Here is a 13,084-nt window from a genome sequence, read left to right as displayed (position 1 = left end):
GCTCACCTCCTTCAAAAATAGACTTTGCTTCAATATCTTGAGTAGAGGTTACGCAGTAGCTTAAAGTATGCTGTGTGGGAATACTGTACAGTGATTATGTTATTTTTATAAGTGCTTTAAAGTAGCACAAGCGCCACAGGGACAAACACAGACTTTTCTCCTGTAATAGCATCAAAATTAGCACAGACTGCTTACAGCAGGGTATAACATAACAAAAGTAATCTAAAGTATTAATCTGATAAAACTAAGATTTAGAGACAATCTCCAAAACATGCTCTACCTTCAAAGGTTGACATGATACATTTTATTACAGTAACTTATTAACGTTTTGTTTGCATGATCTACTTCATTTTTCTTGCTTATTGAAGCACATCTACTTAATCTTAAACCCCAAATGTGATATTTTGGAGAAGTAATTGATTTTTCTATAACACTGTCGTAGTATACAACTTACAAAAATCACAGTAAAGCAGCAGTTTGTTTCTGATCATGAAATGGAACATAAGCATGTGACTTGATAGGTACTGAGGGTGGAAATGGATCCAAGCAGATTAAATGTTGCCTCCTTGTTCCATTGTGGTTAGAATGATGCCAACATTTCTATTATAAACCCTGTTTTACAAGGTTATGTAACTTAGTTATAACCATTCACTCTAAACTGAAATGTCATGTGATGGTCTCCCAGCCTGAAGCCCTCACTGCTGTCCCCTGCCAAAAAAGTGTAACTGACTTTTCAAGTACAATTTAAATTGAAGAGTATGAAACTTGTCTGGATTTGTAGTGTGGGCAAATAAATATACAAGGAGTCCATTTCACTTGTATCAATCAAAATTTGAACCTCCAGAAGTGAGAGGCTAGCTTATTTAGCTTCATAGTTAGCTGTTAAATACATTTTTCCCAAGTGTATTAAAAGAGATTAGACCCTACAATGGCGTATTCACTTATCAAATTAGATTTATAGAACTGTCATCTTTTAGTATGAGTACCTTTATTAAACACGTATGAAATACAATGTGTTGGATGGTAATCCTTGCTATCTCAGATTCACGTCTTTCCCCCCTGGATTCATTCAAAAGTTGTGACCAGCCCTTTCTTTGGAGTCAGAATCACTCCTCAGTCAATTGGAGAAAGAATAGACTAGCCATGGAGCAAGATTACAGGACCAAGAACGAAACTAATTTTGCACAGGGAAGTAGAGAGAACTATACATACGCTTCTGGCCCCAATACTAATTAATTAAAGTCTTTGTTTGTACTCAGCTTCAACACTGGCTGTTGAATGAGACTGCACCATAATGTAGATTCAAGTGACAGACATTTTTACTAACCTCTGGAGCTACATGAACTACACTAGTGAGTTTATTTTCAGTTTTGCTTTAGTCTGTACTAATATTTTTCATGTAGTCCTGCACATAAATTGCCACAAAGTTTCTATCCTGTGGACCACTTTTGATATATGAATGGATTGGTGTTCAATGGCCCATACTATGAAGGTTTAAGAATCACTGCTGTAGGTGAAACTGGGCTCACACTACAACTTCTGTTCTGTAAAGATAAGTGGAGAGAGTTATCCACAACCCAAGTTATTAGTGGGTATAGTGAGGTCAGAACAGACTGGAATAGTGCTCTGCTACTACTTTTTGGGATAGTGGCTATAAATAAAAACTGGGTGAGGCTTTACTACAGTTTTACAAGCAAGGAACTGGATGGATGGGTGAGAAGAGCAGAGAGAAATGAAGGGAAGGAGAATATAGACAATAACGAATAACAGGAACTAGAGATGAGTGAGAGAAAAGCAAATGGGAACAGAATCCACCTGTTGGGGAAAAAAAGCATTGGTAGCTTCAAGAACTGGTTCAGACTTGGTTGAGGCAGAGATGCACAAATAGAATCTCGAGCAGGAATAGAGGTTATTTTACCTCTATTTGGCACTGGTGCGACTGCTGCTGCAATACTGGGTCCAGTTCTGGTGCCCACAATTCAAGAAGGATGTTTATAAATTGGAGAGAAGAGCCACGAGAATGATTAAAGGATTGGAAAACATGCCTTCTAGTGATAGATTCAAAGAGCTCAATCTGTTTAGTTTAACAAAGAGAAAGTTAAGGGGTAACTTGATTACAGTCTATAAGTATCTACATGTGGAACAAATAGGCTCTTAAATCTAGCAGAGAAAGGTATAGCATGATCCAATGGCTGGAAGGTGAAACTAGATAAATTCAGAATGGAAATAAGGTGTAAATTTTTGACAGTGAGGGTAATTAACCATTGGAACATGGGTAGGGGAAAACTACACAATATAAAAACTATCTGTTACAATACTAGTTCTGTATACTAAGCAGTGTAAAAATTTGGCATGCCCACTCTTGTCTCATGCATGTCAGGTTTCACAAGCTAAAAAGACTTGTATCAGATTAGTATTTAGGGATGAACAACCTAATTAGTTTTAAGCTAGAGCTTGATAAATATATGGGATTGTATGATAGGATTGCTGGCACTGATGTGAGGGCTAAGCACAATAGCCTTGAGGGTCCCTTCTGGTTCAAGATTTATGTTCCTAAAACCTCATGCTGCGGGGCTTCAGTAGGGGACAGAAAGGAATTTACACACACACCTCTGCCTTTTTTTTTGTCTCCTTCCACTGAAGCATCAGAGATTGGCCACAATTGGAGATGGGATGCTGGATGGAGTGGATCAGTGTTCTGAGGAGGCACTAATAATTCTTCAAGTAGGGTCCCTATGGGCACACCACTTCAGGTGTGCATGTACCTCTCAAGCCTTTGATCAGAGATTTTCCATTAGCAGTGTCCATTCGGCCTACACTCTATATACAACCCCCATGCCATACTCCAAGGGTACATAGGGCTGTGCAGGCAAACCTCCCTGAGTTCCTTCTCTGCTGCCTCAGACTGAGACAGAGCTCTAGCATGTCCACTTCATGCATGCCTCAGTGTGTTTGGTAATTGTTGTTTAGTGTTAGTGGGAGAAGTTTCAGTTTTTCCTTTCTCCCTTTTTTCTCCCCCCTTTTTTATGGGGAGCTTATCTGGCCTGGCTGGGTATGCCCAGTTTGCCAGGTTTCAAACGCTGCCTCTCTTGTCTGGAGGCTATTCCAATCAGCGACGTTCACTCTTAAGTGTATCCATTGCTTGGGACAGTCCCATATTTCCCAAACGTGTAACTTTCATCTGGCTCTAAAATCTAGAATTTGGAAGAACCTGAAGACTAAACTGCAGCTGATAACTATGATCACTCGCTTCCCCCTGCTTTTGAGTCAGGAGACCCCACTGTACATCTGACTTCAGCTTAGATCTCATCTAAGAAGGGGAAAATTTCAGAGGACTCTTGGAAGTCTCTGAAGAAGAGGAGCTTGATCTCCCACCACAAGGAGCCAGCTCCCAAGGAGTCTCAATCTTCTGTTAGGACTGTGGTGTCGGCCTTGACCTCTCAGCTTGGTACCATGGAGGCAAAAGACTCTTCCTCTGGTACCAACGGAAGAGGGAGATCCCAGACCACTAGGAGAAACACGGCCATGGCAGAGCCCCAGTACCATCCACCTCCAATCAGCACTTAGCAATGGTGTCTTCCCATTCAGCTCCATTGAGCCAGAGGACCCACTGCTTATTGGGTGCCAAAGGATTCTCGATACTAACACCCTAGGCTCCCAATTACAGTGCTTCCCGGTACCATAGGATTCTCCACCGTTTTCTAATGAAGTATATTGAGGGAGACATTCAATCAGTCTCCTCCTAATCAGTGCACGCTTCCCTTTGCATCATTTACAGGAACCCATACTTTGCCAAAGACCCTCACCCATATCAGGGATGGTGTGATCAGTCCTGGGTGCCACCCCTCTTCTGTATAGGCCCTCCTCAATAGCCACACTGGGATCCTTGGGTGGTATATACGCAGCAATTTGGCAGACCACTGGCTCAACTGCACCAGAAAACTAGGGTGTCACAGTCTTCTCCGACATGAGGAGGGCTCTGAGGAACCGGTGCCTACCCCTCAAACCCCTGTTTCATCCTTGTCTCCATACAAGGCAGTCATGCCTCCACCACATCAATGGCCAATTATTTTCATCAATTTCAGGATCTTGTGAAGAGGGTAGTGGAGACCTGCCAGAAGCCTCTTGATGAGGTTAAAGACTCACATCACAAGGTCCTGGACGTTTTGCGGTCAGCAACACTCAGCTGGGTTACGCTACACATTAATGAAGCGCTCCTGGATCCGGCAAAGACTGTGTAGCAAATTCCTGCCAGCATACTGCCAACTTATAAACAGGCAGATAAGTATATTTTGTTCCCCCAAGGGCCTCAGAATTTTTGTCCCCTCTCCCCCACTTCCTTGGTGGTGGATGCCATAAACAAACAGGGTAGATGGCATTACTCCAGGTCTGCTCCTTATGACAAGGATCAGAAAAGGTTAAACCTTTTGGGACGGAAGGCCTATTCATCTGCAACCCTCCAATTTCGGAATGCAAACTATCAGGCGATCATGGCCAAGTATGACTATACGAATTAAAAGTTTGCATCCTTTATTGAACATCTTCCACAAGAGCATAGCAAACACTTCCAGGCGATCAATAAGGAGGTTCAGTTGTTAGCCAGAACCTCTCTCCAAGCATCCTTGCATGCCATGGACACAGCTGCTAGATCTATCTCCACAGCAGTTGTCATGCACAGGGTGTCATGGCTCCAGTTGTTGGGATTCCTGAAAGATTTTCAGAATACTGTTGAGGACCTCCTGTTTGATGGTTAGAAGCTCTTCGTGGGAGCTACAGTCAAGTCCCTGCCCATACTGAAGTATTCCATGGCCATACTGAGGTCTCTGGGTATATGTGCCTCTACAACCAAGAGGAGAGTTAGCAGGTCTCAAACTGCCCAGAAATTGCACCCAGCTCACTTCTCTGGGTTTCACAGAATCACTGAACCCATTAGAAAAAGACAGATTCCAGAGAAAAATAACTTCCCACCCTCCTTTAGCTAGTAGTACCCAATTGTTGTCAAAATTGCTGTTTTGACAGGTTGGTTGTAAGCCCAACTCCTCCCTCACCTCTAGTTTGCAAGCTGCAACTTTTTGGAGACTGCCTGTCCCATTTCCAACAGGCCTTAGGGCATATTACAACAGACAAATGGGTCTTGGAGGTTATAACATCAGGCTACACCATCCACTTCACATCCCTCTCCCCACACCCTGGCCCTCTTGTGAGACTATACTGAGTCAAGAAGTACATTCAGTCCTTTATTTAGGAACAATAGAACTGGTTCCATCCTCTCACAGGGGGGAAAGGATGTTACTCAAAGTATTTTCTCATGCTGAAGAAGGATGTAGGGTGGAGACTGATTTTAGATCTAAGACAACTGAACAAATTTGTAGTGTCTCAAAAGTTCCAGATGGTGACTGGCAGCTGTAATCCCTTCTCTAGAGGCAGGAGATAGGCATCTAAGGACAAAAATCAATTTCTGTATAGCGATACATCCCATGCACAGGAGTTACCTGCGCTTCACCATGGGCCAGGATCACTTTCAATACTGAGTATTTCCCTTTGGCCTCTCTTCAGCCCCCAGTGTGTTAGAACGTTTGAGCAGTAGTGGCTGCTTACCTTCAGCAAGAAGCAATTTTAGTCTTCCCGTATCTCAATGACTGGCTACTCAAGGGCAGATCTTACAAAGCCATATTAACTTCCACCCAGACAACGCTCTCCCTCTTCTAGGAATTGGGTCTTTAGCTAAATGTAATGATGTCAAAGTTAGCCCCTGTGCAGAGAATACAATTCATAGGGCATATTTGGATTTGTTGGCAGCCAGGGCCTTCCTTCCCACAGGCAGATTCACAACTTTGTCGGATCTGGTCAGAACAATTTCAAGGAAGCCCCCATACTACAGTAAGGAACTGTTTGTAGCTCCTGGGTAAAATGGCAGTTTGCACCTTTGTGACTCAGCATGCAAGATTACAGTTCTGCTTCTTTCAGGGCTGGTTCAGGAGGAGCTATTTCTCTACCAACGACAGCTTGAACAAACAGGTTACAATTTCCCTCCAGATGAAGAATTCCATGGGGAAAGATCAATGCAGTGTCTGTGTTGGCATCCCTTTCATCCACCCAGCTCCAACAATGCAATGGATACATCACTGTTAGTGTGTTGAGGTGTGCTCCCCACCCTCACAACTCAGGGCATATAGTCAGCTCAAGAAACTGGTCTTTGTTGCCGTGGATTTGAGGGGTGTGTGTACCCTGGAATGTGATCAAGTTAATTGCAACCTGTCAAGGTTCCTTCCCCACTCTGAACTTTAGAGTACAGATATGGGGACCTGCATGTGAACCCCTAAACTGAATTACTAGCTTAGATCTGGTTTTGCTGCCACCACTCCCAAGTACTAACTCCCTTCCCTGGGTAGACTTGAGAGACTTCTTCACCAATTTCCTGGTGAACACCGATCCAAACCCTTGGATCTTAACACATGGAGAATTTAACCATCCCCTTCCTTTCCCCCCACCAATTCCAGGTGAGTCCCCTTGGATCTTAAAACAAGGAAAAATCAATCAGGGTCTTAAAAAGAAGGCTTTTAATTAAAGAAAGAAAGGTAAAAATCATTTCTGTAAAATCAGGATGGAAGATAACTTTACAGGGTAAGCAGATTCAAAGAGCCCAGAGGGACCCCCTCTAGCCTTAAGTTCAAAGTTACAGCAAACAGAGGTAAACCCTCTAGCAAAAGGAACATTTACAAGTTGAGAAAACAAAGATAAATCTAACACGCCTTGCCTGGCTATTATTTACAAGTTTGAAATATGAGAGACTTGTTCAGAAGATTTGGAGAGCATGGATTGATGTCTGGTCCCTCTTAGTCCCAAGAGCGAACAACCCCCAAAACAAAGAGCACAAACAAAAGCCTTCCCCCCAACAAGATTTGAAAGTATCTTGTCCTCTTATTGGTCCTTTGGGTCAGGTGTCAGCCAGGTTACCTGAACTTCTTAACCCTTTACAGGGAAAAGGATTTTGGAGTCTCTGGCCAGGAGGGATTTTATAGTATTGTACACAAGAGGGCTGTTACCCTTCCCTTTATAGTTATGACACAACCATATTATGTGCATTCAGCCACCTTGAAGTAATTAAATAGAACACCACATAGTTAAGGGTTAATTTGGAGATAGGCTTTCAGAAAGTCATATCTAGCTGGCAGTTTCTCCAAATCAGAATGGGAGGAAGGGACAAACAAGTAAATAATTGAGACTAAAAACCTTGGTGCTTGGAAAACCTTGAGCCTAGACGCCTCTGATATTAAAAGTTTATTGAAAGTTTAAAAATTGGTGATCCAGGAGGGGTCATTATGACCTATGTGTTTTGTAGAAGTTAGTTATAAAAGATTAGCTAATATAGTGTACTTGGGAGCAGTCCTCTGAAGCCATCTTGAGTGATGTTAATTCTCATTATCATTCCAGATGTTAAGTAAATATCTGGGATATTCTAAACCTATTGCTTATGTTTGTGTGTACTTAAATCTAATAAACTGCAGTTTTAGATAGAGCACATTTACTTGCATGAATCTTATCAGAAAGAATTGCTGTGTTCCCATTGATTTATTCCTAACACCACCTGGAATGAAATAGTTAAGTTCCCCCTGTTGGGGGTTATGAAAACCCCAGGTAATAGTCGCCATCAACTTGTTGGAACTTGCCTTCAGTTCCTACTCCTCATCAAGGGCAAATCAATCAGAATTATAATGGACAATGTGGCTTGCATGTTCTATAACACAGCAAACAGGGAAGAGCAAGATACCCCTCCCTGCACACTGAAGCTTTAAAGTTATGAAACTGGTGGATAGCCCATTAGATTTAGATCTCAGCCATTTACCTTCCTGGAGTCCAGAATGTAACAGCCCATTAAGCTTACTTAGCAGGTGCTTCTCCCAGGACTCTGAATGGAATGTGGACTCAAATCCTTTATGGGATAATCCAGAAGTGGGGACTTCCACAGCAACAGGAAATGCCCCTTATTCTGCTCAAGAGGAGGACTAGGTTCGCCTGTGTTTGGAAGATGCTTTTTTACTTCCTTGGACAAAGAGCCTGTTCTACATATTCCTTTCAACACCACTAATTCTAAGAGTGCTGAACTAGATCAGATAGAACAAGGCCAGGGTTATCCTCATAGTACTGGGCTGGCCATGGCAAGCTTGGTATTCTTACCTGCTTCACTTATGTTTCCAAGCAGCATTCAAGCTTCCAACCATCCCTCATCTCCTCTCCCGGAACGTGGATCATGTGCTTTACCCCAACCTAGGGGTCCTTCATTTCCAAGCATGGCTTCTAGATGGTTCGTGGAATTAGAATCCATCTGCTTGACAGGAGTAGAACAAGTATTACTAACCAGTAGAAAAGAGTCAACTCAAATTATTTACCTTCGGACATGGACGAGGTTCAACCACTGGTGGTACTGTTACCACCTTGTACCTGAATCTTATCTGCTTTCAGTCTCTGTGGATTATCTATCAGGCACTGCCTCTGATAATCAGGCCTGTGGAGTGTGGGGCATAGTTAGGAGTAGGGTTGGGCCTACGCCAAGGGTGCTCCTGGAATCAAGATCTGGGGACAGGCAGGGTCAAAACTGAGAGCAGAGTCCATAGACAAACCAGGATCAGCCAGAGTCCAGGTGAAGGCCAGAGTTTGAAGCCAGGTGGTCAGAGTCCAAAGACAAGCCAATTCAATACTGAAGCCGGAGTCCAGATACATGCCAAAAGTTAAAATCAGATAGAGTCTGAGGGTGTGGTGGGGATCAGGAGATGGAGGCGAGGCTGGAGTAAGGCTAGTACAGGGCAAGGATAGGGTTTGGGCAAGGCTGGAGCAGGAGGGATCCTGGCCAGATAGCACTGTTACTCAGACTGATCTGCTGTTCTGCTGGGGTTTGGAAATACCTGAGCCTGGGGGTCATCTGACCCAGGCTCTGCTCAGCAGGTTGCTGCTACATACCTGAGGGATGACTCACTGCAGCACCTGAGCAAGCAACCCTGGTCTGGCTGCAAGTTTGCCTCACATTATCTACGGGACTTAAAAAAAAAAAAAAAATCAGGGTTATCAATTAGCTCTATTAAGAGTCATCTCATCGCAATAAGGTCATTGAGTCCAGCCCCCTGCCTTCACTAGCAGGACCAAGTACTGATTTTGCCCCAGATCCCTAAGTGACCTCCTCAAGGATTGAACTCACAACCTTGGGTTTAACAGGCTAATGCTCAAACCACTGAGCTATCCCTCCCTCCATGTAGTATGTAATGTTCTATACTATTACTTATAGAAGAATTCTAGCAAAGCAAGAGTCCCTACATGTATTCTACTCAATAGGCGCATGCACTCCATATGCCTGAGGATCAGATGATGTTTTGCTAGCAATATCTGTTGGTCCACACCTGCATCCTTCTCCTTCTCATACTCTGAACTGAAGGCATAAGGGGCAGTGTGAGAGAACCACCTCTCCAGTTTCTTTCTACTGCCCATGGTCTGAGATGCAACCTCTTTGGCTTTAGGTTTGTTTTCTAGTGTAAATAGTTATAAGTAGTTTCACCTGTTCTTAGATAAGTTTGTTTGATAGGTTAGCAGGGGCATGTGCAGGAATTTAAATTTGACCACCTTTGGAGGGGCATGTACTGTGCCCCCGCTGCAGCCCCAGGGCCAGAGGAGCTCGTTCTCCCTGCTGTGGCCATGGAGCTGGAGGAATTCTGTGCCCCTGCTTGCCCCTCCCGTGCACACCACTGTAGATTAGTGTTAATTTTAGAACCAAGGGATCTGGAGGTACCCCTGTCTCTCCTACCCTCTTTACAGAGTTCCTAGTATGCTTGAGCCCCAGGATTCAAGACCTGCATGGTCTGCCCCTAGGCCTTCACAGTCAGTGACGACCATGACACTTATCTGTATTGCCTCAGGGAAGCTCACATCCCCTCCTGGCATACTATCTGCAAGTCTTTTCCTTAAATTATTCCTGATGGATCATTCAATGAGGCCACAGTCCAATCCCAGCCCCTCAGGCCTGACCCACACCCCCTATACATCAAGCAGTGCCCTTTCGAGCACAGTTGTCTTCAGCTCTGGGACTGTAGTAGCAGGGTTAAGGACTGTAGCAAACAGACATGAGGAAGATAAGAGTAAACACTCTCACAAGAACAAACACGAGAAATCTTAAAACCTCATCTAACAAGATAACTTCTTCTCAAACTCACTCTAAGTTAGGTGAGGCTCCATGCCCCAGTACAGGTGAATCAGGAGTTGATTGGGGGCAAGGAACCAGTTTCTCGGCTCTGAGATCCAAAAGTGCCTCATGACCATTTACCACCAAAGGAGTGGGACTGACCTCGGCACCAACAAGGGAGAGAAGCAAGTGCATGCCTCCTACACCCAAGCTACTCGATACTGTCTCTCATGGAGGAGTCCTCAGTACTGAGAACCACTGTCCATCCAAAGCTGGCACTGCCAATGCCACAAAGGGACAGAAGCCCCGTTTGTTTACCAGCAACAGGGGTCAATACATTATCCTGGAGGATTTTACTACCTATGCTGACCTAGAATCACCAATACTGTCAAATCCGGTCCTAGCCAGAGAGGTCCCCACACTATTGGTGTGACATTCACTGGTACCGTCTACCAACTGAGGCAGAGTAAGACCACTTCCTATGCCAATGGCCCGTCCATCAACACAGAGGCCTCATACTTCTCTGATGAATCCAGGCTCAGTGGGAGAATTTCACCAACCTTATCAAGGTGGAAATCATTCCCGTCAGAAGCTCTGAGACCTCTTGGGCACCTTCCCACTCCCACAGGAGAAACTACGCGGCTCAGGACCAATGGTACCCTTCTCTGTGGGCACCACCCCATCACCCCTCTGATCCTCTCAATGGCCTTACTGGGGTCTCTGGGATCCATACATGAGACATCCTGAATACAGACAGACAGAAAAATGGGAATCAAGGCATGCACCCCCATGTGGGGAAGAAGCTCAACCCAGAGAGGAACACTCTGACCAGGCAGCACCACTGGTGTAGACCGGCATATCAGCAGCCTCACCAGATGAGGTAGTCATATCAGGTGGTGACGGTGAGGATGGCAACTCTAGGGTCATCCAAGAACCATTGCAGACACACTTCAGATCCCCCTGGAAGAAGTGTAGGATACCCCAGGCTCTGATAAGATACTGGATATGCTCCAGAGCATGTGTCCTAGTAAAGTGATGTTGCCAATCCATGAAGCATCTTAGAACCATCCAAGATGGTCTGGCACACTCCAGCCACTGCACTCCCACTGCAAAAAGAAAGAAGAAAAAATATTTTGTACTGTCTAAAAGGGTGGAATACTTATTCTCACACCCTACTCCCAACCCATTAGCAGTGCAGGGCCATCACAAAAGAACAAGCAACATCAGCCCATATCTACATCATGGATAAGGAGGCCAAAAGTCTAGAGCTCTTTGTGAGAGAAAACTTCCCCCTCGATGGCAACATCTGTAGTCATGAGATGTGGCTTCAATTCTCCATATAGCCCAAGGAAGTCCAATCAACTGTGGAATATTTGCCTTTTGAGGAAAATAACCTATTCAGTTAAAAAATAGATGAATCATTATATACCCTCAAAGACTCAAGAGCAACACTCCACTTTCAAGTGTCTATACTCTAGCAACATGGAGAAAATAAGTTTCAGTCTTACAGACAATGGTCAGCTCCTCAATGCTTTTACCATCAGAGGGCTTATGAGCCTCCTTGAAAACACCAAATAATGCAGCACAGGAGACAGAATGGCCTCCCAGCCTCTTGTCAAAAAATCCTTTTGATGGGATCTTTTGGAGATACAAACTAGTCCTCCTCCCAAATCTACCTGGACTGGATTCCCCGACCCCTTTGATAGCTGCTTAGCTCACTTTCACTCAGCATGGCACCATATAATGGACAGATAGATTATGGAAATCATCACCACCAGTTGTGCAAGAGTTCTGTTCATCCTCCCACTCCAAAGCCCCTTTCCCCATCCCTTTTCAGGGATCCTTCTCACAAGAGGATGCCCAGACAGGAAGTAGACTCCCCACTCCACCTCAACACAGGGGAAAAGGTTTTAACTCAAGATATTTCCTCATTTCAAAGAAGAAAGAAGGTTGGAGCCCATGCTAGATCTCCGACAGCTGAACTTCCTCACATGCCATCTGAGGTTCAGAAAGATCACACTCCCTTCTATAATTCCCTTCCTAACAAAGGTTTACAGGTCTAGATTTGAAGAATGCTAATTTCCATATAGATCTCCATCCTGCACATAGGAGGTTCTTCCAGTTTACTTTAGGCCTGGACCAGTGGTTTTTGCGGACCCCTAAAAATTTTCAAATGAGGTTCAAATCTCTTTGGAACTTGAACCTGTGGTCAGCGGACCCCTGCCATAGAAGTCTTAGACTGAAAACTGACTGAACAGAATTCAACTATAAATGCTGCATGTGCTCAGCACAGCATTTGATGCAGCGTGAGAAAGGGCACTAAATTGTGGGCTTCTATGGGAACGACGACACTTCCGGGTTTTGACATGTAGGTGGGGATATCCACATACTTTTGATTGATCAGAAAAATGGAATGCCTTTTCTAGGATCTGAAACTCTCTTTTCATAGGCACCTTTCACAGACCCCTTGGACATAGTCTGTGGTCCCCTGGGGTCCATCAACCATAGGTTGAAAACCAATGTCTTAGAAAATTACAAATACAGAGTGCTCCCATTCGGCCTCTTGACAGCACTGAGAGGGTTCATGAAGGTTTTATCAGTAGTGGCAATCTAAGTTCCCTGTAAGCCACACAGCCACGCAGGAGCCTATTTAGTGCCACACAGGCTCTCAGGTAACCCGCCCAGGGACCTGCCGTGGCTGGAGGAGAGGCGCCCCTCCCCCAGTGCCCACCTAGTCCGGCCCCCCAACCTGCCGCGGCCAGGGCACCCGGACCAACTGGGATGGTCTAGCTGGAGCAGCCTGGCCCCAGGCCCGGCCCTGCCCGACCCCAAAGCAACCTGGACCCAGCCACAGCCGAGGCAGTGTGGCACAGGCCTGTTTCAGGTGTGGTCGGGGTGGCACGGTGTGGCCCAGCC

The sequence above is a fragment of the Chrysemys picta genome, chromosome 2, assembly GCF_011386835.1.
Source record: "Chrysemys picta bellii isolate R12L10 chromosome 2, ASM1138683v2, whole genome shotgun sequence".
Lineage (NCBI taxonomy): Eukaryota > Metazoa > Chordata > Testudines > Emydidae > Chrysemys > Chrysemys picta.
The sequence above is the reverse complement of the archived record's forward strand: the minus strand, read 5'-3'. Positions refer to the sequence as shown.